The 26,154-nt window shown below is 38.9% G+C and overlaps 3 pseudogenes; 1 reads left to right on the top strand and 2 right to left on the bottom strand.

Moving 5' to 3' along the window:
* Positions 1-4,359: 4,359 nt before the first annotated feature.
* Positions 4,360-4,752, bottom strand: LOC100405778 (histone-lysine N-methyltransferase SUV39H2 pseudogene; annotated as a pseudogene).
* Positions 4,722-5,754, bottom strand: LOC144582505 (histone-lysine N-methyltransferase SUV39H2 pseudogene; annotated as a pseudogene).
* A 14,779-nt stretch (positions 5,755-20,533) lies between these two features.
* Positions 20,534-20,914, top strand: LOC100412418 (NADH dehydrogenase [ubiquinone] 1 alpha subcomplex subunit 5 pseudogene; annotated as a pseudogene).
* The last annotated feature ends 5,240 nt before the right edge of the window (positions 20,915-26,154 follow it).

Below are 26,154 nucleotides of genomic sequence, written 5' to 3'. Positions count from 1 at the left end.
AGGGTGCAGGAGTTTTCCAAGTAGAAAAAACAAAAAGCTCAGATAAGAATGGGTATAATCCCAGCACTTTGGGAGGCCGAGGCGGGTGGATCACGAGGTCAAGAGATCGAGACCATCTTGGTCAACATGGTGAAACCCCCGTCTCTGCTAAAAATACAAAAATTAGCTGGGCATGGTGGTGCGCGCCTGTAGTCCCAGCTACTCGGGAGGCTGAGGCAGGAGAATTGCTTGAACCCAGGAGGCGGAGGTTGCGGTGAGCTGAGATCGTGCCATTGCACTCCAGTCTGAGTAACAACAGTGAAACTCCGTCTCAAAAAAAAACAAGAATGAGTTTGTCTTATTTAAGGGAGGAAAAGAAGTGCTATAATGTTAGAAAAAGAGTGGAAGCGGAGTAAACAGGGGAAGAGTGAAGGGAGATGATCACCGCCAGTCAGAGCTGGAGGTCTGAGATGGAGGACACTGGATGGAATTAAGGGGTAGTAAAAAGGGAGAAAGCTTGCACATAGTCTGCTGGCAGAGTCAATACGACTTACCAATGGGGTGACTAGGTTAGAAAGGGAGAGGTAAGTATGACTACTAGGATTGGAGCTGAAAAAGCACACGGAGATGTGGAAAGTCTGGGGGATTAGGAGAGAACCAATACTTTCATTTCAGCCAAGTTAAGATTCAAAGCCTAATAGATATCCAAGTGGATATATGATGAAAAGGCCGAAGTTGATATGATTCTTGATCCTTTGTAAGAAATGTGTATTTTCGGCCGGGCGCGGTGGTTTAAACCTGTAATCCCAGCACTTTGGGAGGCCGAGGCGGGTGGATCACAAGGTCAAGACATCGAGACCATCCTGGTCAACATGGTGAAACCCCGTCTCTACTAAAAATACAAAAAATCAGCTGGGCATGGTGGCGCGTGCCTGTATTCCCAGCTACTCAGGAGGCTGAGGCAGGAGAATTGCCTGAACCCAGGAGGCGGAGGTTACGATGAGCCGAGATTGCGCCATTGCACTCCAGCCTTGGTAACAAGCGTGAAACGCCGTCTCAAAAAAAAAAAAAAAAAAAAAAAAAAGAAAGAAAAGAAATGTGTATTTTCTCTCTGGAGCTTCTCAGGAATTTCTATCAGTGGAGCTCTGAAATGTATAGAGGTATGAGGGGGGTTGTTTTTTGTTTTTTTTCCTTCAACCTCTTTGGTGGGACCTTTCAATAGGAAGAGAAACATATTCCTTCAGCCCTGATATATTTTTTTCTAGAGAGAGATGGAGGCAAGAAAGAGAGAGAGAGAGAGAAAGAGAGAGAACTTTTTCCCTGGCCCCTATTCTTTCCATTCTATCCACCTGGGAATTCCTATTCTCTAGATTGGAAATGATTAATGTATCTTTAATATTATCTAATATTTCTTTCCATATATTTGCCTTTTTATATCACATTTAGGAGTATTCTTCAATTTGACCTTCTGGCTTGATAATCTGCTCCTCAAATGAATGCATTTGAGGAGCAGATTATCATTAGAGGAGCTAATTCACTGGGGTTTTTTGTTTGTTAGTTTTTGTCTTTATTTCAGGAGTCAACAGAATCTCTAATTGGTTTTGTTTTCATATAAACTGGTTATTGTTCCATGGATGAAAAATCCCTTCTTGTCCTTCTTAGTATAAATCACACTTCTTTGAAAGTCTTGTTTATCTGTGGTTTTCTTCAATGTCAGTTTCTGTTTGTTGGATTTGGTTTCTCTCTTTTACGATGTTAGTTTTCCTTCAGCGTGTGCTTATTCCTTTTTTTTTTTTTGTATTTTTCTGTCCTTTATACAGTCTTAATGGAAATGACTGTAACAGAGAAACAAAGCTAAGCTATCGTAAACAGAACATCAAATGACCACCAAATTTATTTTACTAAGAGAAATTTATGAACTAAAAGAGAAACAAGTATTGTCTAAATTTTAGATATGGAAGAAAATTCCTGAGATTACTAATGATGTATCACAATCCACTTAAGTAGACTCTGAAAATGATGGTATCAATATAATACGTACAGTGAATTTACATTTTAAATTTGATCTATTACCTTTGATATTTGTCTTACACTGAAAACAAATTCTGACATCTTTAGGAAACCAATATGATAAGCTAAATGTTAACTTAAAATAGTTAAACCCCTTAATAACTTTCTTTAGTTTCTTTTTCTAACTGCTTAAGTTTAGCATCTGAATAACAAAGGAAACATAAGTACTTAAGATCCTAAAGACCCATTACATTCTATTAATAAAGACAAAACGAAACTACATGTTTACTGAAAACAGTCTTTTTTTTTCTTGCCTTCCAGTTTTATACTTTCGTTAAACACAAAAAAGTGGACAAGATCAAATAACTAGACGGTAAAACACTGATTTTTTAAAAATCACAACTTTAAACCTGTGAGAATCACAATTCAAAGTATGGCCACTGGGGACAACCTGTAAACCTGTGACCCTTTCTTAACACTGACACTATGTGACTGATTTTTCATAAAACACAAATGCCATTAAGAAAGTATTTTCTCTTGACACATTCTGCAAAAAAAAAAAAAAAAATTTTTTTGAGACAGAGTCTCACTCTGTCACCCAGGCTGGAGTGCAGTGGCGTGACCTCGACTCACCGCAACCTTTACTTCTTGGGTTCACGTGATTCTCCTGCCTCAGCCTCCTGAGTAGCTGGGACTATAAGCGTGTGGCCACATCCCCAGCTAATTTTTGTATTTTCAGTAGAGACAGGGTTTCACCACGTTGGCCAGGCTAATCTTGAACTCCTGACCTCAGGTGATCCGCCTGCCTCAGCCTCCCAAAATGCTAGGATCATAGGCATGAGCCACCACGCCCAGCATCACCATTCTGCAATTTTGGTTAACAGACTCTGAGGCTCCAAACATGTAAACAATTTTTCCTTATATTATGAAAGAGCAAAGTTGTGATAGCAATATAATGAGTAAAGTCTAGCTTTCCCAAGAAAGAGCTAAAGATTAAGAAGTGCTGCATTCTTGAAGTCGGTTCAATTTTACCCAAGCTTATTTTAGGTAATTAAAGCCTGGAGCAATGAGCTTAGGTAGAAATTAGGAATACTGAAAGCTAGGTTTATTTGTTGCATTTATCTTCATTTTTGACAGCACGATTAGAAATCTCAGAGTCATACACGAAAGCATAATTTTTCCTGATTAAGATTTGATACTATGCTGGAACCCTCCCACCCCCTTGAAAACTAATATATCCTGTTTTAGTCTTCATAGGTCAACTAATAAAAAGGTCTCATAATTCAAACACACATTTTGGCCAAGTTTAGCTTCATCACATCTAAAAAAAATTCATGTATAAAACAAGTATCAGTTCAAAAATATATTACTTTTTAACAGCCAGCAGGAAATATAAAAATACTTAAATCTGGTGGAAAGGAACTGTTACACCTGCCTGAAATTGAGAGGATGTGATGTTAACGTACATTACAGTATCATTAGGTACAGCTGCGCTCCAGGCAGCTTGTTTTACTGTTTAGACCAGAGGTACTTGAAACAGATTTCCTAATTCCTGTTACTAAGAGGCGCCCTTAAAGTGCTCCATTTCCCTTGCTTGGTACTCAAAATAAAACGTCCTGGTCCCACTATCCTGTCCTTTCAAAGAAGCAGAATGGCAGCCATTCTGGACTTCTAGAGAGAACTCTTTGGAGATTTTTATTCTAGAAGATTAAGAAGTCTTTTAAGAATTTGAGGTTCAGACATACACTCATCACAACAGTCTAGATTGCTTCAAAATATGAAATGAAGCTGAAATGTTTACATTTAATTTTACATATTAAATTTCTATATCATTAAGATGCCAATGTTTTAATGAAAAGGTAGAAAATAGAGCATAAAATTCAGTATCACCCGTTTGTCTCAAATATAAGTACAGTGAGTCTTAAACAGGAGTGACAATATAGTAGCAAAAACAGAACTGGTAGATTTGCCCAAATTAACTCTACTTCTCCAAATTTGAGGTGTATGACAAGTTGAATGTTTGATCTCTCAGTAATTGTTAATTACATTATCAGCTTAACACTTTCGAACACTGCGGGAGGCATTTCTCTGTTTACATAGACGTAGGTACACACATACTGAGCTGTGAATAGTTTGCCTTCCATTAGTTTGGTCTCTAAGCACTAAATATGTAGATTTCAAACAAGTCTATGAGACCCAGTGACCCTCTCTTCAGAGGCATCAGTAATACATTTGGCAAATGTCTTGAAACATGAATTGTAAATTAACATAGGTACAATCTTGATAATAAGAGTCCCAAATGTGTATTTTTTTAAATGTTAACATTAGCAAAAAAAATTGTAGGTATCATCAGCTCTATTTCCTGAAAATTCAGTTGAAGTAATTTTTGCAAGTCACAGCTCCACATTTACATACAGTTCTGACCCTCTTTTTGGCTGGATTGTGGTCAACAGAATCTGAAGATGTATCTCCAAAATCTTTCATTTTGATAATCAAAGGTCAGCTCTTCTCCAGCATTTATGGTTCTCGTAGAAAACAGTGCTATTCGGGGAAGACAAGTATTGAGGTTATCAGTGTAAACATTGAACACCTGAAGATTCAGTCACAGCTGTGATTCACAAAATGAGATACATTGCCGTATGGAGCCGCATCCACTGTGAATTCATCAGATTGATAGTCCAGATCAAAGAGATACGTGATTCCCTTGTTGTCACATAACTGTCCCCGTTTTTCAGCTTCTTCACTTGTGAGTACCTCTCCAACTTATTCCAGGACAAAACTCATTCTTTTTTTTTTTTGAGATGGAGTTTCACTCTTGTTACCCAGGCTAGAGTGCAATGGCACGATCTCGGCTCACTGCAACCTCTGCCTCCTGGGTTCAAGCAATTCTCCTGTTTCAACCTCCCAAGTAGCTGGGACTACAGGCGCGCGCCACCATGCCCAGCTAATTTTTGTGTTTTTAGTAGAGACGGGGTTTCACCTTGACCAAGATGGTCTCGATCTATTGACCTCGTGATCCACCCGCCTCGGCCTCCCAAAGTGCTGGGATTATAGGCGTGAGCCACCGCGCCCGGCCAAAACTTGCTGGGATTATAGGCGTGAGCCACCGCGCCCGGCCAAAACTCATTCTTTTAATCTTCGCAAGGGTCTTTACATCCCAGCCACAACCATTGCTAGTTCAAAAGATGCAAAGCGAATACCATGTGCCTTTTTGTACAATCCTACTGGGACAATCAGGTCCTCACTGACACCTTGAGTTGCATTTATAGATGGGATTACCAGGTGGGATTTTAATTTGTTGGTTTTTATTATAAGCCAAAAGAACTCCAACTTCAGCAGGACAACATTTTTCAAAGAAGCAATCTGCATGAACAACCAAAGGTAGCTTCATTGACTAAGCTGATTCCAGGAGATGGTTTGTATTTATTAAGGTAGTAAAATTCTGAAGGTGGGCCTTCTAAATCAACAGTATTTTCAACAAATACCGGTCCTTTCTGATTCTGCCTTCTGTTGAGTTCATCTTGCCACCTCTGCAGAGCTATCCTTTGTTTAGCCTTCTTCACTACACGGCAATGGCAAGTTTCAAAGTTTTGTTATTGTCTTTTGGAGTTACTGCTTTGCCTTTCTTCACCTGAGATAAATAATTATGCTTGTCATTAGAGAATTGCTAAAGCAGTAATGGACACTTGAGATTTTCCAAAGGTTCCCAAGTATTTGTAGAATCTGGCCATCCTTTCCATTTTACAAGATAATATTCCATATCCTTTACTACCTTGTAGTCACACAGGTATTCCACCTCATAGTTGTTTAGATTCCCTTTGGTGATTCCAATCAATTTACATGTGAGCTCTTCTTTTCTACATAATTCCTGAACAGTAACAAGTTAAACTAGGCAAGGCACACACCAAGCTCCTCGAGCCTCAGCCCTGGCCGCCGCCATCTTTCAGAGCTTTCATTCAAATGCAGCGTATGCTTATCCTTATTGGCAGGCTTCTCTTTTTAGTTAAGATTCCATATTCCATATTGGCCTGTCTCTGGATGTGGTTTCCATTTACTGTCTCCAGAAATTATAATGGGAGGATATTGTCTGTGCTCCTCATTCCTTCAGAGATTTCTCTGAGTTTCAAGTTCAAGCATTGGCAGTGACTGACTCCACTTAAGGGCAAATATCTCTGATGCTCACTGCCTCAGCCTGCCCACAGCAAGTTAGGATCCCTAATCAGTCAGCATGATGGTTGCCTCAGGTCCTTTCTTCTTTTCCTTGTAGCAGTTGCCTGTGAACTAAGAATGCCTCCAGAACCACTCCCCTTACTGCAGTAGTCCCTTCCTTTGGCTGTGGTTTCTTCCAACAATTCAATCTCATCTGCTTACCATTTTTCAGGAATTCCTGAACATTTCTTGTTGGCTGGTAGCACTTTCTCTTGCTTTTCAGTACTGTTAGGAATTTATTTTCTAAAATACCTAGGAATAAATTTAGCTAAGAAGATAAAAGAGCTCTGCAAGGAAAACTATTAAACATTGATGAAAGAAACAGAAGAGCACACACAAAAAATAGAAAACACCTCATGCTCATGGATGGAAAGAATTAATATTGTGAAAATGGCCATACTACCAAAGTGACCTACAAATTAAATGCAATCTCTATCAAAATACCAGAGATGCAAGATCTTACTTTTTAGACCAAATTTGGGACATAAGTTTCTGATTTATAAGTTTACTGATATTAAAAAAAAGCCATCCAGATTCATAAAAGTGAAACTGTATTTGAGAGTTTTCCCTCATTTAAAATGAAATAATGATAAATCTTAGAGAAAGGGACAGATGAGTGAATGGACTTTTGGATTCTGAGAGAGTAGATTCTTTTAACACAGATATGGTCTCTTTCCTCAGGGTCTCCTAGCAAAGAGACGCTAACAGAACCCAACGAGGCAATACAGATGGTCATATAACTCGGGCACACAGATTCTATGCCTACCAGATTCTTAGATCTATGATCTTGCTGCCATAGGGAAATGCCTGGGCCTGAGCCCTGGAGTCCAGGATTAGACAACTGTACCAAACCCCATCCTCAAAGGTCACAGAGAAGGGCCTGATGGCCACCAGAGGGAGCCCAGGAGCCAAAGCACATCAGCTCATCTGAAATCAATTCAGTAGCCATGACAAGAATAAAAAAAAAGAAGGGTTTATCCCAGAAATACAAAGATAATTCAACATCAGGGAAAAAATACATTAATATAAATCATTTTATTAACATATTAAACGGAGAGGAGCCATATGGTCAGGACAAAGTAAAAGACCTGGATTGGAGAGACAAAAAACAATGTTCTTGGATAAGAAAACTGTAGTGATGTCAATTCTGTCCAAAATTAGTCAATACATTAAAAGCAAAATCCTAGGAGAATTTTTATGAAATGTGGCAAGCTGATTGCAAAATTTATCTGGAAAAGAAAATATGCAAGAATAGCCAAGAAATGATTGTAAAAGGCTGGTAAGAGAGGATTTGGCCTAGCAGATATCAACATAAAGATATAAATGACTACAAACCTACAGTAATTAAAACAGTGTGACATGAGGACAGCAAGAGACAATAAAATTTCTTTAGAACACAACACTGGGTCAGAAAGAGACTTTTAAATCAATGAGAAAAGAATGACCTTTATAATAAATTTTATTGTGGCAAGTAAATAAGCTTACTCACCCTACCTCACTCACTCAATAAGTAAATTCTAGATGAAATAAAATTTAAATTGAAAAGTAAAACTTTTATTATTATTTTTTGAGATGGAGTTTCACTCTTGTTACCCAGACTGGAGTGCAATGGCGCGATCTCGGCTCACCGCAACCTCCGCCTCCTGGGTTCAGGCAATTCTCCTCCCTCAGCCTCCTGAGTAGCTGGGACTACAGGCACACGCCACCATGCCCAGCTAATTTTTTGTATTTTTAGTAGAGACGGGTTTCACCATGTTGACCAGGATGGTCTCAATCTCTTGACCTCGTGATCCACCTGCCTCAGCCTCACAAAGTGCTGGGATTATAGGTGTGAGCCACCACGCCCGACAAAACTTTTAAATTATTAGAAGAAAATACAGTAAGGAGAATGTATTTAAAACCTTGGAGATATAATGCAAGAGACAAAAATGAAAAATAAATTAGCTACCCCAAATATTTAAATTTCTATATAACAAAAGGTATCATACACAAATAAAAAAGGCAACTGACATAAAATGTTTGCCACAGATAGAACAGGCAAATAAATACTATAGAGAATATATAAGGGACTTGTAGAAATCAATATTTTCAAAATTTTAAAAATGAGTATAAAATATGAAGAGACAATCAACAGAAGAAAAATTTTAATAGCAAAAAATAACAAATAGTATTATTCTTAACATTTTTAGTGGTCAGAGAAGTGTAACAACAGCAAGATATCCTTTTTCATCCATTATAATGCAAAATTTAAAAGACTGAGGCCACATGAGGTGGCTCAAGCCTGTAATCCCAGCACTTTAGGAGGCTGAGGGGGGAGAATCACCTGGAGACCAGGAGTTCAAGACCAGCCTAGGCAAATAATAAGACTCTATCTCTACAAAAAAAATTAAAATAATCATCAGAGTGGGCTGCCATGCACCTGTAGTCCTACTTACTCAGGAAGCTGAGATGAGCAGATCGCTTGTGCCCAGGAGTTCAAGGTTACAGTGAGCTATGATTGCACCACTGCTACAGCCTGGGCAACAGGGCAAGACTCCATTTCTTTCAAAGTTTGATTTAATTTAATTTAATTTTTAAAATAAAAAGTAAAAGACTGATAACACCCAGCATCAGTCAAGGTATGGAGAAATTGATACTGTTGTATTCTTGGTGGATATTTAAATTAAGACATTTCTGAGGGCAATTTAGGGCATCTTTCAACAATTTAAATAAAAATACCTTTGAACCAATAACTCCCTGTCAAGATAGCTATCATAGAGAAGTATTTGTACATGTACCAAATAGTCATGTAAAATGATATTTTTGCAGCATTGTTTGCATAGCAAAAGAAAACATTAGATATAACTTAAATGTCCAACAACAGGAAATTCTCAAATAAACTATAATATATTCATACAATAGAATATTACATATAACTTTTAAAGAAACAATTATATAAAAATATCTACAGCCGGATGTGGTGACTCACGCCTGTAATCCTAGCACTTTGGGAGGCTGAGGCAGGTGGATCACCTGAGGTTGGGAGTTCAAGAGCAGCCTGACCAGCATGGTGAAACCCTGTCTCTACTATAAATACAAAAATTAGCTGGTGGTGGTAGTGCATGCCTGTAGTTCCAGCTACTTGGGAGGTTGAGGCAGGAGAATTGCTTGAACTCAGGAGGCAAAGGTTGCAGTGAGTCAAGATTGTGCCACTGCACTCCAGCCTGGGCAACAAGAGTGAAACTCCATCTCAAAAAAATAGATAGATAGATAGAGATATAGATACATACATACATATATCTATAAGACATGGCATATTGTTAAAAGCAAGCCTCTCATATTAAAGAAAGACATAGAAGATTTTAAAAGACCCAAATAAAACTTTTAAAGATAAAAAATACAATTGTTGAAATAAAAAGAATTAAACGGATGAATGTGACATATCCAGGATTGTATCCAGGAACAGAAAAAGGATATTTGTGGGAAAACTGGGAAAATTTGAATAATGCCTGTAGTTTAATACCAATTATGTTTCGTTGTGCCACTGCTAATTTCTGAGTTTTGATAAACATATCATGACTATATAAGATGTTCACATTAGGAGAAGTTGGTTTAAAGTTATACAAGAAATCTGTGTCATATCTTTAGAACTCTTCTGCCAATCTAAAATTATTTCAAAAATTAAAACAAATTTTAAATATATTAGATGGAATTAAAGCAGACTAGAACTTGCAGTAGAAAATGTTAGTAAACTTGATACCATAGCAATAGACATTAACAAAAAGAAAAAAGAAAAAAATAAATAAATAAGCAAAGTATCAGTGAGCTTTGGAACTTCAAGTGGCCTAATATATGTATAATTGGAATCTCAGGAAAAGAAGCAATGGGCAGAAAAAATATGAAAAAAAATCAAAATTTTTCCATACTTGATTTAAAAAATTCTACAAAATCATAGATTCAAGAATCTCAACAAAACTTAAGCAGAAGAAACATGAAGTTAGCTAGACCAAGGCACATTATAATACAGTTGCTTTAATCAGTGGTAAAGAGAACATCTTAAAAGCAATCATAGAAAAAGACAGATTATATGCAGAGGACAAATGTAAGAATGACAGCAGTCATCGTCAGAAGTAATGCAAGCCATAAGACAGTAGCGCAATAGCTTCACAATGATCAAAAGAAAATTAAACTGTCAGAATTCTATACTAAGCAAAATACCTCTCAAAACTGTAGTTAGATAAAAATATTTTCAGACATACAAAATTTTAGAGACTTTATTACCAACAGACTAGATCTTTAAGCAGGTTAAAAGAGGGGGGACTCAAGATGGCACGGTGAGAACAACCCAGGATTGAAGCTCTCAGTGAATGCACGGAGAGGGTGAGTCAGGGCCACATTTCCAGACGGATCTTTGTTGCCCACAGAACGGGGAAATTCCCAGGTATAAAAGAGACGTGGGACGCCAGGCAGAGGTTTTGGCTGGTGCAGCCAGCAGCTGGTGCGGCCAGCGGCCGGCACTGTAGCTCAGTGGTGCTACACAGCGCTCCGCACAAAGCTCACTGGTCTGGGTGCCCTGTTGAACCGGCAATCTGAGACTTGAGAGGGCTGAACTTGAGACCGAATGGGACTTGGACAGTGAGCCAGCCCAGGAGATTCCAGGGAAACAGCGTTTGGGGTAGCGCAGTGGGACAAACAAAATGGCGATTCCAAACGCTCCTGGTGGAGAGGTTCCCTGAGGGCACAGCTGAACCCAGGATGGTGCAGCTCCGTGCGGGAGGGGCGTCCGCCATTACCGAGGCAATCCGCCCCTACTGAGGTACACGCCCATTGCTGACGCAGCCTGCCGTTGCCAAGGCAACCCACTACCACAGAGAGACTCCGCTGCAGGGCGGAGACCGCAGCAGCAGGCAGAGCCTGCAGCAACAGGGCGAACTTCACACCAGCAGGGCGGAGCCTCGGCAGGCAAATAGTGACTAGACTGCCTCCTAGCTGGGCAGGACAGCACAACGGACATTCACAAAGTAAGCCCCAACCCCCTCCCCAAGACAGAGCATCTGAGAAAAAAGGGGTTTTTAAATGAGTTCTGTTGCAGCAGAATTAAACGTAGAAGCCTAACAGCACTGAATGAACAACAGAGCTCACAGCTCAGCACTTGAGCTCCTATAAAGTACAGACTGTCTCCTCAAGCAGCTCCCTGACCCCTCTATATCCAAAAGACTGACATTTGGCAGGCATCATTCTGGGACAAAGATAGCAGAAAAAGAAACTGGTAGCATCCCTCACTGTTCCGCAGCTGCTATAGGTGCACCCCAGACAAGCAGGGCCTGGAGTGGACATCAGCAGTCGTACAGTGGAGCAGCTAGACTGGTAGAAGGAAAACCACGTAACAGAAATACTTCATCATCAACAATCTGGGCATCCACTCAGAGACCCAATCGAAAAGTCATCAATACACAGACGACAGGTGGATAAATCCACAAAGATGGGAAGAAACCAGCACAAAAAGGAGGAAAACACCCAAAACCAGAACACCTCGCCTCCTAGAAAGGACCAAAACTCCTCACCAGCAAGGGAACAAAGCTGGACGGAGAGTGACTGTGACAAAATGATGGAATTAGACTTCAGAAGGTGGATAATGAGAAACTTTTGTGAGCTAAAATAACATGTTTTAAATCAATGCAAAGAAACTAAGAACCTTGAAAAAAGATTTCAAAAAAGATTCAAGGAAATGATAACAAGAATGGATAACTTAGAGAGGAATATGAATGAATTAAAGGAGCTGAAAAACACAATACGAGAACTTCGCGAAGCATGCACAAGTTTCAACAGCCAAATTGACCAAGCAGAAGAAAGAATATCAGAAGTCGAAAATCAACTCAATGAAATAAAATGAGAAACCAAGATCAGAGAAAAAAGTGCAAAAAGGAATGAACAAAGTCTCCAAGAAATGCGGGACTATGTGAAGAGACCTAACCTACGTTTGATAGGTGTACCAGAAGGTAATGAAGAGAATGAATCCAAGCTGAAAAATACTCTTCAGGACATTATCCAGGAAAATTTCCCCCACCTAGCAAGACAGGCCAACACTCAAATGCAGGAAATACAGAGAATACCACAAAGATATTCCACAAGAAGAGCAACCCCAAGGCACATAATCGTCAGATTCAACAAGGTTGAAATAAAGGAGAAAATACTAAGTGCAGCCAGAGAGAAAGGTCGGGTCACCCACAAAGGGAAGCCCATCAGACTCACAGCAGATCTCTCAGCAGAAACCCTACAAGCCAGAAGAGAGTGGGGGCCAATATTCAACATCCTTAAAGAAAAGAACTTTCAACCCAGAATTTCAAATCCAGCCAAACTGAGCTTCAGAAGTGAAGGAAAAATAAAATCCTTTGCAAACAAGCAAGTACTCAGAGATTTTGTCACCACCAGGCCTGCTTTACAAGAGCTCCTGAAAGAGGCACTACACATAGAAAGGAACAACCAGTACCAGCCATTCCAAAATCACACTAAATGCTAAAGAGCATCAACATAATGAAGAATCTAAAACAACAAGAGCATCAACATAATGAAGAATCTAAAACAACTAACGGGCAAAACAGCCAGCTAGCAGCAAAATGGCAGTATCAAATTCACACATAACAATATTAACCCTAAATGTAAATGGACTAAATGCACCAATCAAAAGACACCGACTGGCAAATTGGATAAAAAGCCAAAACCCATCAGTGTGCTGTATCCAGGAAACCCATCTCACATGCAAGGATACACAAAGGCTAAAAATAAAGGGATGGAGGAAGATTTACCAAGCAAATGGAGAGCAAAAGAAAGCAGGAGTTGCAATTCTCATCTCTGATAAAATAGACTCTAAAGCAACAAAGATCAAAAGAGACAAAGAAGGCCATTACATAATGGTAAAAGGATCGATACAACAAGAAGAGCTAACGATCCTAAACATATATGGACCCAATACAGGAACACCCAGATACATAAGGCAAGTTCTTAATGACTTACAAAGAGACTTAGACTCCCACACAATAATAGTGGGAGACTTTAACACTCCACTGTCAATACTAGACAGATCAACCAGACAGAAAATCAGCAAGGATATTCAGGGCTTGAACTCAGACCTGGAGCAAGCAAATCTGACAGACATTTACAGAACTCTCCACCCCAAATCCACAGAATATACATTCTTCTCAGCACCACATCACACCTACTCTAAAATTGACCACATGATCGGAAGTAAAGCACTCCTCAGCAAATGCAAAACACCTGAAATCATAACAGTCTCTCAGACCATAGTGCAATCAAGTTAGAACTCAGAATTCAGAAACCAACCCAGAACCACACAGCTTCATGGAAACTGAACAACTGGCTCTTGAATGTTGACTGGATAAACAATGAAATGAAGGCAGAAATAAAGAAGTTCTTCGAAACCAATGAGAACGAAGACACAACATGCCAGAATCTCTGGGACACATTTAAAGCAGTCTCTAGAGGAAAGTATATAGCAATAAGTGCCCACATGAGAAGAATGGAGAGATCCAAAATTGACACCCTATCGTCAAAATTGAAAGAGCTAGAGAAGCAAGACCAAAAAAACTCAAAACCCAGCAGAAGACAAGAAATAACTAAGATCAGAGCTGAACTGAAGGAGATTGAGACACGAAAAACCCTTCAAAAAATCAATAAATCCAAGAGCTGGTTTTTTGAAAAGATCAACAAAATAGAGAGACCACTAGCCAGATTGATTAAAAAGAAAAGAGAGAACAACCAAATAGATGCAATAAAAAATGATAAAGGGGAAATCACCACAGATTCCACAGAAATTTAAACCATCATCAGAGAATATTACAAACAACTCTATGCACATAAACTAATAAACCTGGAAGAAATGGATAAATTCCTGGACTCCTGTGTCCTCCCAAGCCTAAACCAGGAGGAAGCTGAAACTATGAATAGACCAATAACAAGGTCAGAAGTCGAGGCAGCAATTAAGAGCCTACCACACAAAAAAAGCCCAGGTCCAGATGGGTTCACAGCCAAATTCTACCAGACACACAAAGAGGAGCTGGTACCATTCCTTCTGAAACTATTCCAAATAATCCAAAAAGAGGGAATCCTTCCCAAATCATTTTATGAGACCAATATTATCCTGATACCAAAACCCGGCAGAGACCCAACAAGAAAAGAAAACTTCAGGCCAGTATCCATGATGAACATAGATGCAAAAATCTTCAATAAAATATTGGCAAGCCGATTGCAACAGCAAATCAAAAAACTTATCCATCATGATCAAGTAGGATTCATTCCGGGGATGCAAGGCTGGTTCAACATACGCAAGTCTATCAACGTAATTCACCACATAAACAGAACCAAAAACAAAAACCACATGATTATCTCAATTGACGCAGAGAAAGCATTTGACAAAATTCCACAGCCCTTAATGCTAAAAACCCTCAATAAATTCGGTATCGATGGAACGTATCTCAAAGTAATAAAAGCTATTTATGACAAACCAACAGCCAATATCATACTGAATGGGCAAAACCTGGAAGCATTCCCTTTGAAATCAGGCACTAGACAAGGATGCCCTCTGTCACCACTCCTATTCAATATAGTACTGGAAGTTCTAGCCAGAGCATCAGGCAAGAAAAAGAAATAAAGGGTATTCAAATAGGAAAGGAGGAAGCCAAATTGTCTCTATTTGCAGACGACATGATAGTCTACCTAGAAGACCCCATCGCCTCAGCCCAAAAACTCCTGAAACTGATAAGCAACTTCAGCAAAGTCTCAGGATATAAAATCAATGTGCAAAAATCACAAGCATTCCTCTACACCAATAACAGACTTAAAGAGAGCCAAATCAAGAACGAACTGCCATTCACAATTGCTACAAAGGGAATAAAATACCTAGGAATACAACTCACAAGGAACGTAAGGGACCTCTTCAAGGAAAACTACAAACCACTGCTCAATGAAATCAGAGAGGACACAAACAGATGGAGAAACATTTCATGTTCATGGTTAGGAAGAATTAATATCGTGAAAATGGCTATACTGCCCAAAGTAATTTACAGAATCAATGCTATACCCATCAAGCTACCATTGACTTTCTTCACAGAACTGGAAAAAACCACCATGAACTTCATATGGAACCAAAAGAGAGCCCGCATAGCCAAGTCAATTCTAAGCAAAAAGAACACAGCGGGGGGCATCACACTACCGGACTTCAAACTATACTACAAGGCTACAGTAATCAAAACAGCATGGTACTGGTACCAAAACAGAGATATAGACCAATGGAACAAAACAGAGGCACCGGAGGCAACACAACATATCTACAACCATACAATCTTTGATAAACCTGTCAAAAACAAGCAATGGGGAAAGGATTCCCTGTTCAACAAATGGTGTTGGGAAAACTGGCTAGCCATGTGCAGAAAGCAGAAACTGGACCCCTTCCTGACACCTTACACTAAAATTAACTCCAGATGGATTAAAGACTTAAACATAAGACCCGGCACCATAAAAACCCTAGAAGGAAATCTAGGCAAAACTATCCAGGACATAGGAGTAGGCAAGGACTTCATGAACAAAACACCAAAAGCATTGGCAACAAAAGCCAAAATAGACAAATGGGACCTAATGAAACTCCACAGCTTCTGCACGGCAAAAGAAACAGTCTCTAGAGTGAATCGGCAACCAACAGAATGGGAAAAAATTTTTGCAGTTTACCCATCTGACAAAAGGCTGATATCCAGAATTTACAAAGAACTCAAACAGATTTACAGGAAAAAAACAAACAAGCCCATTCAAAATTGGGCAAAGGATATGAACAGACACTTTACGTAAGAAGACATATATGAAGCCAACAATCATATGAAAAAATGCTCATCGTCACTGGTCATCAGAGAGATGCAAATCAAAACCACATTGAGATACCATCTCACGCCAGTTAGAATGGCGATCATTAAAAAATCTGGAGACAACAGATGCTGGAGAGGATGTGGAGAAATAGGAACACTTTTACACTGTTGGTGGGAGTGTAAATTAGTTCAATCATTGTGGAAGACAGTGTGGCGATTCCTCAAGGCCTTAGAAATAGAAATTCCATTTGACCCAGCAATCCCATTACTGGGTATATATCCAAAGGACTATAAATCGTTCTACTATAAGGACACATGCACATGAATGTTCATTGCAGCACTGTTTACAATAGCAAAGACCTGGAATCAACCCAAATGCCCATTGATGATAGACTGGATTGGGAAAATGTGGCACATATACACCATGGAATATTATGCAGCAATCAGAAATGATGAGTTTGTGTCGTCTGTAGGGACATGGATGAATCTGGAGAACATCATTCTCAGCAAACTGACACAAGAACAGAAAATGAAATACTGCATATTCTCACTCATAGGCAGGTGATGAAAAATGAGAACACATGGACACAGGGAGGGGAGTACTAAACACTGGGGTCTATTGGGGGGAAAAGGGGAGGGCCAGCAGGAGGGGGAGCTGGGGAGGGATAGCCTGGGGAGAAATGCCTGATGTGGGTGAAGGGGAGAAAGGAAGCAAAACACACTGCCATGTGTGTACCTATGCAACTGTCTTGCATGTTCTGCACATGTACCCCAAAACCTAAAATGCAATAAAAATTTTTTAAAAAAAGAATGTTAAAAGAGTTCTTCAGATGGAAGAAAAAATGATATCAGACAAAAATACCCATTTATACAGGCAATAAAGAGCCCTAGAAATGGTAAATATGTGAATAATTATAAAATTTTTTACTCTAATTTTTAAACCTTTTAAAACATAGTTTGGATGTGGCCAATAAGATGCTAATAATTTTTCTAAAGAAAGGAATATATAACATAGTTGACTATTAGAAGCAAAAGTAGTAAGGTATTATTGAATTTAAACAGATGTGGAATTACAATATATAACAATAGTTCAAAACCCAGAAGAGGGGAGTGGGAGTTCACTGTTGCAACATTTATGTACTACAGGTAGCATGGTATTATATTAGTTAAAGGTAGATTAATAAATTACAGTTAAAGCAACCACTAAAAATAAAAGATAGCTATGCTAATAAAAGAATTAATGCAAAAGAATACAGAACAAAATTAAAAAGAAATTAAATAACAGATGGAACAATAGAAAACAAACAGCAAGATAAAATATTTAAATCCAATTTTTGGATGACAATATCCATGATCATTTTTAATGTAATTGGTCTAAGCATCTAAATTAAAGGGCACAGATTGTCTGATTAAATTTTTAAAGATCCAACTATACATTAATAGCAGACAAAGTAGATTTTAGAGCAAAAATATTAACAGAGATAACAGTCCTAAAAGTTTATATATCTAATAACAGAGCTTCAAAATATATAAAGCAAGACCTGATAGAACTGAAAGGAGGAACAGACAAATCTATAATTATAGCCAAAGATTTCAACATCCCTGTCTCAATAGTTGAAAAATAAATAGACAGAAAATTAGTAAGAATATAGAAGACTTGAACAATACTTCAACCAACTTAATTGATATTTATAAAACCCTTCACCCAGTAACAGCAGAATACCACGGAAAAAGACAGCTTAGGAGAGTCCTCCTGGGGTCAAAACAAACCTCAAAGACTGGCCTCAAAAATATTCCTGCCCAAATTTAATTGGATCAGACTGTGGCACAATATATTCCCCAGTGCATGATCAAAAACAATAAAGCAATCAGATGGCAATTTGTGGAGCCTAACACTGGATGTGATACCAACAACAAAAAAGAGAGAGAGAGAGAGAGAGAGAGAGAGTTTGAGCCGAATGCGTAAGCCATTTAGAAATAAAACACTAATCTATCAGGAATTTGGAATTCTTGGCTCTGGTAGAAATGTTCACAACGCTGACTCTTAATTTGTAAATACATTTACAGATAGATCAGGAAAAGTGACAGTCAAATGGCTCTGCTAAAAGCACTGTTATCCCAGGGGTGAATGTGCACATATCCAAGGCTACAGCCTCTGAGGAAAGACGGAGGCTTCATGCTGTGGGATAATAGACTAAAGTAAATAGTCTAGCCACGTCAGTAACAAAGAAGTAAAAATTAACAAAAGCAAGCTACAAAGAGGGGTGAAAAATCAGTATCCAGAGTGGCTACCATATATTACCAAAAATACACGGTTTCAACAAAAAATTATGAGTCATGCAAAGGAACAAGAAAGTATGCATACATGAGGGGGGAAAGCAGGCAAGAGAAACTGCCTGCAAAAGGCCTCAAGTCACATTTAACCAATGAAGATTTCAAGCACCAACCATAACTATGTTCAAAAAATTAAAGGAATTCATGCTTAAAGAATTAAAGGATCTACATACTTAGTGCAATTCCTATCAAAATCCCAATGACATTTTTGCAGAAATAGAAACATCCATCCTAAGATTCATATGGAATCTCAAGGGACCTTGAGTAGCCAAAACAGCTTTGAAAAACAACAAAGCTGAAGGACTTACATTTCCTGATTTCAAAACTTACTACAAAACTACAGTAATCAAAACAGTGTGGTACTGGAATAAAGACAGAAACATAGACCAATGGAACAGAATGAAAAGCCCAGAAATAAACCCTCATATCAAATGATTTTTGTCAAGAGAAATGAGACTATTTATTGAGAGAGGGACAGTTTTTTTCAGTAAATCATGCTGGGAAAATTAGATATCTACATGCAAAAGAGATTCTTATGTAATGCCAAATACAAAGAAAAAAAATCAAAATGGACTGAAGACCTACCAAAAACTATCAAACTTTTAGAGGAAATCAGAGAGCAAAAACTTCATGAATTTGAATTTGGCAATAATTTCTTGGGATGACTCCAGAGGCAGAGGCAAAGAAAGAAAACAATCAACAAATTAGACTTCATGAAAATATTAAAATTTTGTATATCACAAGACTACACCAACAGAGTAAGAAGGCAACCCACAGGATGGGAGAAAATATTTATAAATTATATATATGATGAGGGATTAATATCCATAATATATAGAGAACTTCTAAACCCCCTCAAAAAAGTGCTATTAATAAAAGGCCAAATAACTTAAATAGACATTTCTCCAAAAATCTATACAAATGGACAATAGGCACATGAACAAATGCTTATCACTAAATAATTAAGGCAAGGCAATCAAAACTGCAATGAGATATTCCATCTCACCCAATAGAATGGCTACTATTTTTTAAAAAACCCAGAAAATAACCAAGTGTTGGTCAGACTGTGGAGAAATTGGAATCCTTGTGCACTGTTGGTGGAAATATTAAATACGAAACAGTATGGTAGTTTCTCAAAAAAGTTAAAAACAGAATGACCATATGATCCAGCAATTCTACCTCTGATGAGGGGTTGGGAAGTAAAGGAAGCTATGATGACAATTTCTCATCAAATAGAGAATATTAATAAAGAGATAGAAACTATTTTGAATGGAAACTCCAAAATTAAATGTACAATAACCAAAATGAAAAATTCACTAGAGGTGCTCAACAGGAGATTTGGATTGGCAAAAGAATCATCAAACTCGAAGATAGATTGATAGAGATTATATAATCTGAACAACAGAAAGAAAAAAGGATAAAAAAAATGAACATAGTCTCAGGGAAATATAAAACACCATTAAGTGTACTAACATGTAAGTGAGATAGGATTACCAGGAGAGGAGAGAAAGAAAGGAACAGAATAAGTATTAGAAGACATGATGATTGAAAACTTCCCAATTTTGTTGAAAAACACTATATATCCAAGAAGCTCAACAAACTCAAAGAAACCCATCCCAGACATATAGTAGTAAAAGTGCTTGAAAGACAGAGAAAACATTGACAGTAGTGAGAGGCAAATAACTCTTCACATACAAGGAAATGATAAGATTAGCAGCTGATTTCCTGTCAGAAACGAAGCTGAAAGGCAGCAGGCTGACATATTCAAAGTGCTGAAAGAAAAGCCTGCCAACCAAAAATCTTAAAAACAGAAAAACTATCTTTCAAAAACCAAGGCAAAATAAAGACATATCCACATAAACAAAAACTAAGAGAATTCATTGCTAGCAGACCCACCTTACAAGAAATACTAAAAGAAATGCTCTAGGTTGAAAGCAAGCAAATATAGACAGAAATTCAAATCCACGTAATAGAACAAAGAGCACTGATCAAGGTAATTAAGTGCGTATTCTTTATTTCTTCTTCTATTTTTTAAAAAAATTGTATAAAACAATATTATATAATTATATTATTGGGGAAAATGTATACTCTAAAAATTACAAAATATTATTGAAAGAAATTAAAGATCAGATTGGCTCAACGGCACTGTCATGGCAGGTGTGCTGAAGAAGGCCACTGGCCTTGCCGGATTGGCTGCATGTGAGAGTCCACACAAGACAAGCAACTAAAATCAGTCTGCCACATGTAAGAGGCTAAGAATATTGTACACAAAGATCCTTGATGTTCTTAAGCAAATCCCTAAAACAGCAGCATATAGAAAGTATACAGAACAGATTACAAATGAGAAGCCGGCTACAGTTAAAGAACCAGGTGTTAAAAAATTAGAAGACTAAGTTCAAGGTGGTCAGATAGAAGAGGTGATTCTTCAGTCTGAAAATGAAGTTAGTCTGGCAAGAAAAATGATACATTGGAAACCATGGGAGGTGTTAAAGGAAGAGCCTCCTGCCAATCAGTGGAAATGGCCAATGTAATTATTAAATGACTGGTGGGTTGATTGGAAACTGATATAATTTAAATATTCTATTATATTAAGAGCATGTCCATATTACTGACATTTTATAATCAAGAAAAGTGATATAGAAAATATTTAAGAGACTGTTAAAATTAGTGATTATGGTAGTACAGTCTTGTGAATCAATTTTTGATGCATGAAGTATTCATACAAATTATTTCAAAGATGATATTTCTTTGAGCAGAGAGGTCATGGGAAAAGTTGAAAATTAGTTTTTAAAAATCCTACAGATCTTCAATGCAGAGGCTATAATCCAAAAGTAAAGTTTCTTTAGTAGCATCTTCAATACCTCATTAATTTTTTATCATCCTAAGAAGAAAAAGTCCTTAATTATTATTGCCTAAACAAATTTATAGATCACTGTTTGAAGTAAATAGTAAGAGTGAATATTTTCAAATGTGACAAAATAGCACAAGTGGCTGGTGATAAAATTTGAAATTATGGTTAACCTCCTTGGCTGTGATCTTACTTATGTATAATAAAATTTTAATATATAATTAGGCTGAGTGTGGTAGCTCACACCTGTAATCCTAGCACTTTGGGAGGCCTAGGCAGGTGGATCATTTAAGGTCAGAAGTTTGAGACCAGCTGGCCAATATGGTTCAACCCCGTCTCTACCAAAAATAAAAAAATTAGCTGGGTGTGATGATGTGTGCTTGTGATCCCAGCTAATCAGGAGGCTGAGGTTGGAGGATCACTTGAGCCAAAAAGGCAGAGGTTGCAGTGAGCCCATATCATACTACTGCACCCCAGCCTGGGTATCAGAGCAAAACCCCATCTCAAAGAAAAAAAAAATTAAAATTAAAATAGGCTAAATACACATTTCTCTGAAGAAGATATACAAATGGCCAATGAGTACTTGAAAACATGTTCAACATCATTAACCATTAGAGAAATGCAAATCAAAATCACAATTAGGTACCACTTCACTCATACTATGATGGATATATATTTGAGACAGAGTCGCATTCTGTCACCCAGGCTGGAGTAGAGTGAACATGGCTCATTGCAGCCGTCAATCTCCTGGGCTCAAGCTAGTCTCCTGCCTCAGCCTCCCAAGTAGCTGGGACTACAGGCACATACCAGCATGCCTGGCTAATTTTTTGTAGAGATGAGGATTCACCATGTTGCCCTAGCTGGTCTCGAACTCCTGGTCTCAAGTGATCTGCCCACCTCAGCCTCCCAAAGTGCTGGGATTATAGGCATAAGTCACCGCACCTGGCGAGGATGGCTGTAATTTAAAAAGCAGATAATAACAATTGTTGGTAAGGATGCAGAGAAATTGGAACCCTCATTTATAGGAGAAATGTAAAATGGGAAAGTAAAATGATACTTTCCATTTTGGAAAATGGCAGTTTCCCAAAACATACACATAGAATTTCTCTATGACCCAGAAATTCCACTCCTAGGAAAATATCAAAAAAAAAAAAAAAAGAAAATATACATCCACACAAAAACTTGTACACAAATGTTCATAGCAGCACTATCAATAAGAGTCAAAAAATGGAATCAACCCAACTGTCTATCAACTGATAATGGGCAAATATAATGTGATATAGTCATACAATTGAATATTACTTAGCAATAAAAAGAAATTAACTCCTGATACATGCTACAATGTAGATGAACCTTGAAAACATTGTTAAGCAAGAGAAACCAGTCACAAAGGGAAACATATTATATAGTTTCATTTATATAAAATGTCCAGAATAGGCAGCTCAATCGAGACAGAAAGTAGATTAATGGTTTCCTAAGACTGGAGGAGGTTTGAGGGGAAAGAGGAGTGACTGCTAATGGTACGGGTTTTCTTTTGGAAGGGATAAACATGTTCTAAAACGGTGTTGATACTCAAAACTATTGCATTGTACACTTTCAATTCACCCACTGTACTCTTTAAACTCACCCATTTAAAGTGTACGATTCAACAGTTATGTGTTTGAATTGCACATTTTAAATGGGTGAATTTAAATAGGTGGCTGCACAGTATTTGAATTATAGCTCAATAAAGACGCTATTTTTAAAAGGAACTAACCATTGATTCGCACAACATGGATGACTCTCAAAATAATCATGCTGAATGAAAGAAGCCAGATTTTAAAAAGAGTACAGGCCAGGCGCGGTGGCTCAAGCCTGTAATCCCAGCACTTTGGGAGGCCGAGGCGGGTGGATCACGAGGTCAAGAGATCGAGACCAACCTGGTCAACATGGTGAAACCCCGTCTCTACTAAAAATACAAAAAATTAGCTGGGCACGGTGGCGCATGCCTGTAATCCCAGCTACTCAGGAGGCTGAGGCAGGAGAATTGCCTGAACCCAGGAGGCGGAGGTTGTGGTGAGCCGAGATCACGCCGTTTACACTCCAGCCTGGGTAACAAGAGTGAAACTCCGTCTCAAAAAAAAAGAGTACATTCTGCATAATTCCATTTATGTAAAATGCTAGAAAATGAAAGTAATCTACAGTTACAGAAAGCAAATCAGTGGCTGCCTGGTTGGAGAAGAAAGGGATGTATTACCGAGGGGCATGAGAAAAATTGTGGGTATATTAGGTAAGTTCATTATCTTGATTGTGGTCATGGTTTCATGACTGTATACCTTAGAACTAATCAAATTATATGATTTAAATATAGTTGTACATCAATCATCTTTCAATAAAGCTGCAACAAAAAAAGAATACTAAAAAGTCACAAGACTATTTCTATGTATAGACATACATATATAATCACAAGGCCTATTTCTATGCATAGATATACATATGCAAATTACCTGAAAAGTATCTGGATAGATATACACAAAACTAATAACAATAGTTACTTTTGGAAAAGTAAAACTGTAAATTTATTTTGTGTAAATAAGTAAAATGCTAATGAAATTACTTTTAATTTTAAAATAGTGAAATAAAAATCTAACAATAATACCTAGTTCCAAAATAAAACAACACTAATTTTTAAAGAGACTCTTGGCTGGGCGAGGTGGCTGATACCTGTAATCTCAACACTTTGGAAGGCCAAGGCAGGAGGATCACTCGAGCTCAGGAGTTCTAGACCAACCTGGCTAACATGATAAAACCCTGTCTCCACTAAAAATACAAAACTTAGCCTGGCATGGTGACACATGCGTGTGGTCCCAGCTACTAGTGAGGCTGGGGCAGGAGAATTGCTGGAACCCAGGAGGCAGAGGATGTAGTGAGCCAAGAACATGCCACTGCACTCCAGCCTAAGCAACAGAGCAAGACTCTCTCAAAAAAAAATAAATATAAATATAAATAAATAGACCCTTAAGCCTGCAGAGGCATGGACTTTGAAAACTGTGGAGAACTTCATGGAGGAACCGTCAAGATGGATGCTCTGAGCACAGGGAGGAGGGACCAAGCAGAGACAAGAGGAACCCAGTCACTGGCTGCCTGGGCACATGGCCTTTGCAGTGACAGAGGGAGACAAGATTCAAGGGTGGACAAATTAGTGTCAGAGTCAACCCAGGGCCATGCTTCTGCCTCATTAAGTGATGCTGAGCTAGCTCCTTCACCTCTCTAGTGCAGTTCTCCCGCCTGTACAGTGAGCATGGGTTAAGATGGCCTTTAAGGACTTTCCTGCTCTGATATTCTACAATTCGGCTGTGCTTCTTCTTCTGGTTCAGTTCACTCCCTTATTCATGTTCCTAGATTTTGCAGTTTTGTAAAATCCCTGTGAGAGTTGAGCCAAGACCTCTAGCTCCTCACCTGGAAAGCAAGTTTGCCTATCATTTGTTCACTCATTTATTTATTCATTGAAAATTGTGGCTGGGCACAGTGGCTCACGCCTGTAATCCCACCACTTTGGGAGGCTGAGATGGGTGGATCATGAGGTCAGGAGTTCAAAACCAGCCTGGCCAATGTGGTGAAACCCCGTTTCTACTAAAAAATACCTAAAAATTAGCCGGGCATGGTGGCACACTGCTGGAGTCCCAGCTACTCAGGAGGCTGAGGCAGGAGAATCACTTGAACCCAGAAGCAGTGGTTGCAGTGAGCCGAGACTCTCTCTCAAGAAAAAAGAAAAGTGCTTATGTGTTCATTTAAATGCTCATCCATCCATTCATATATTGATTCTGTAAGCATTCCTGGATCAGCACTGGGTGGGTCCTGACCTAAGAGAATAGTTTCTGTGCCTTAGTCACTTTCTCCAACTTTTCCACACCAATTAAGATTTCTAAATAGATTCCGTATAATTGGGTCTTTGGGACATCATCCCTGAAGCACCCCAAAGTTTCTAAGCTGGGTACATTTCCTCTCCTCCCTCTAAATTTCCTCAGGGATCACACAGTCCCTTGGTGCACAGAGAGCTGTGAAAGGTGCCACCTCCATATGACCTGCCTGCTCCCCCAGAGGCTGTTGGCCAGATGAGCTGGGTGCTGCTAGGTCAGCGGGTCCCTGGCTGCCCACAGTAAACTACTGGCCTGTTTCCTAATTTCACTAAACCTGACACATTGCTGAGAAACTCACTGAATTCTAAGCAGTTAGTATAATTCTACCAAATTCCAAAAGCTCCATTGAATTCTATCAAATTTCAAACCCTTTGCTGAATTCTATGAAAGTCCAGGCATGTTTTCAGAGTTTGGAAACGTGGGCTGATGTGAAACCCTGTGTCCCATTCACCAGGATTCTCTATATTTAGGAGGCACAGGCCCACTTCTTTGAACTGTATCCTGCTAGCTCCAGATAGAAAAGATCCCTGGTCTGAAACCCTCTGAAACATCCTCCAGTGGATCCAGAGGAGCCTGAAGGTGAGTGAGAAACGGGATGTGAAGGCAGAGGAGGGAGTCAAGAGCCTGAGAAGAATGAGGGCCTTGACTTCCCGCTCCAACTGACTCTGCAACACTGGGCAAGCCTCTTCTCCTCGCCGGGCCTCAGTTTCCCCATGTATAACAGGGGGGCAGTCCAGCTGATCTGTAAGACCCCTCCCAGCTCTGCCAAGGTGTCACCTAGGCTGGGACCAGCCGGTGTCTGGCCTCCGGCGGCTCACTCCCAGTTTGCCTCAGCCACAAGATGTCACAGCAAGATGGGGGAAGTTGGCCGTGGCCAAGCTGGCGGTCTCAGCTTGGCCTTCCAAACCTGGGAGAGGAGAGGAAGGGTGACATCCCTGCAGGCTGGCTGGGATAGAAAGCAGGCCAGAAGTGAGAGAGAGAGACCTCCAAGAGGTCCAAACCCAGGGCCATGGAGCGAAAAGGA

This window comes from Callithrix jacchus, chromosome 1, assembly GCF_049354715.1.
Source record: "Callithrix jacchus isolate 240 chromosome 1, calJac240_pri, whole genome shotgun sequence".
Classification (NCBI taxonomy): Eukaryota; Metazoa; Chordata; class Mammalia; order Primates; family Cebidae; genus Callithrix; species Callithrix jacchus.
Note: the sequence above shows the minus strand (reverse complement) of the source record. Positions and strands in the feature narration are given on the sequence as shown.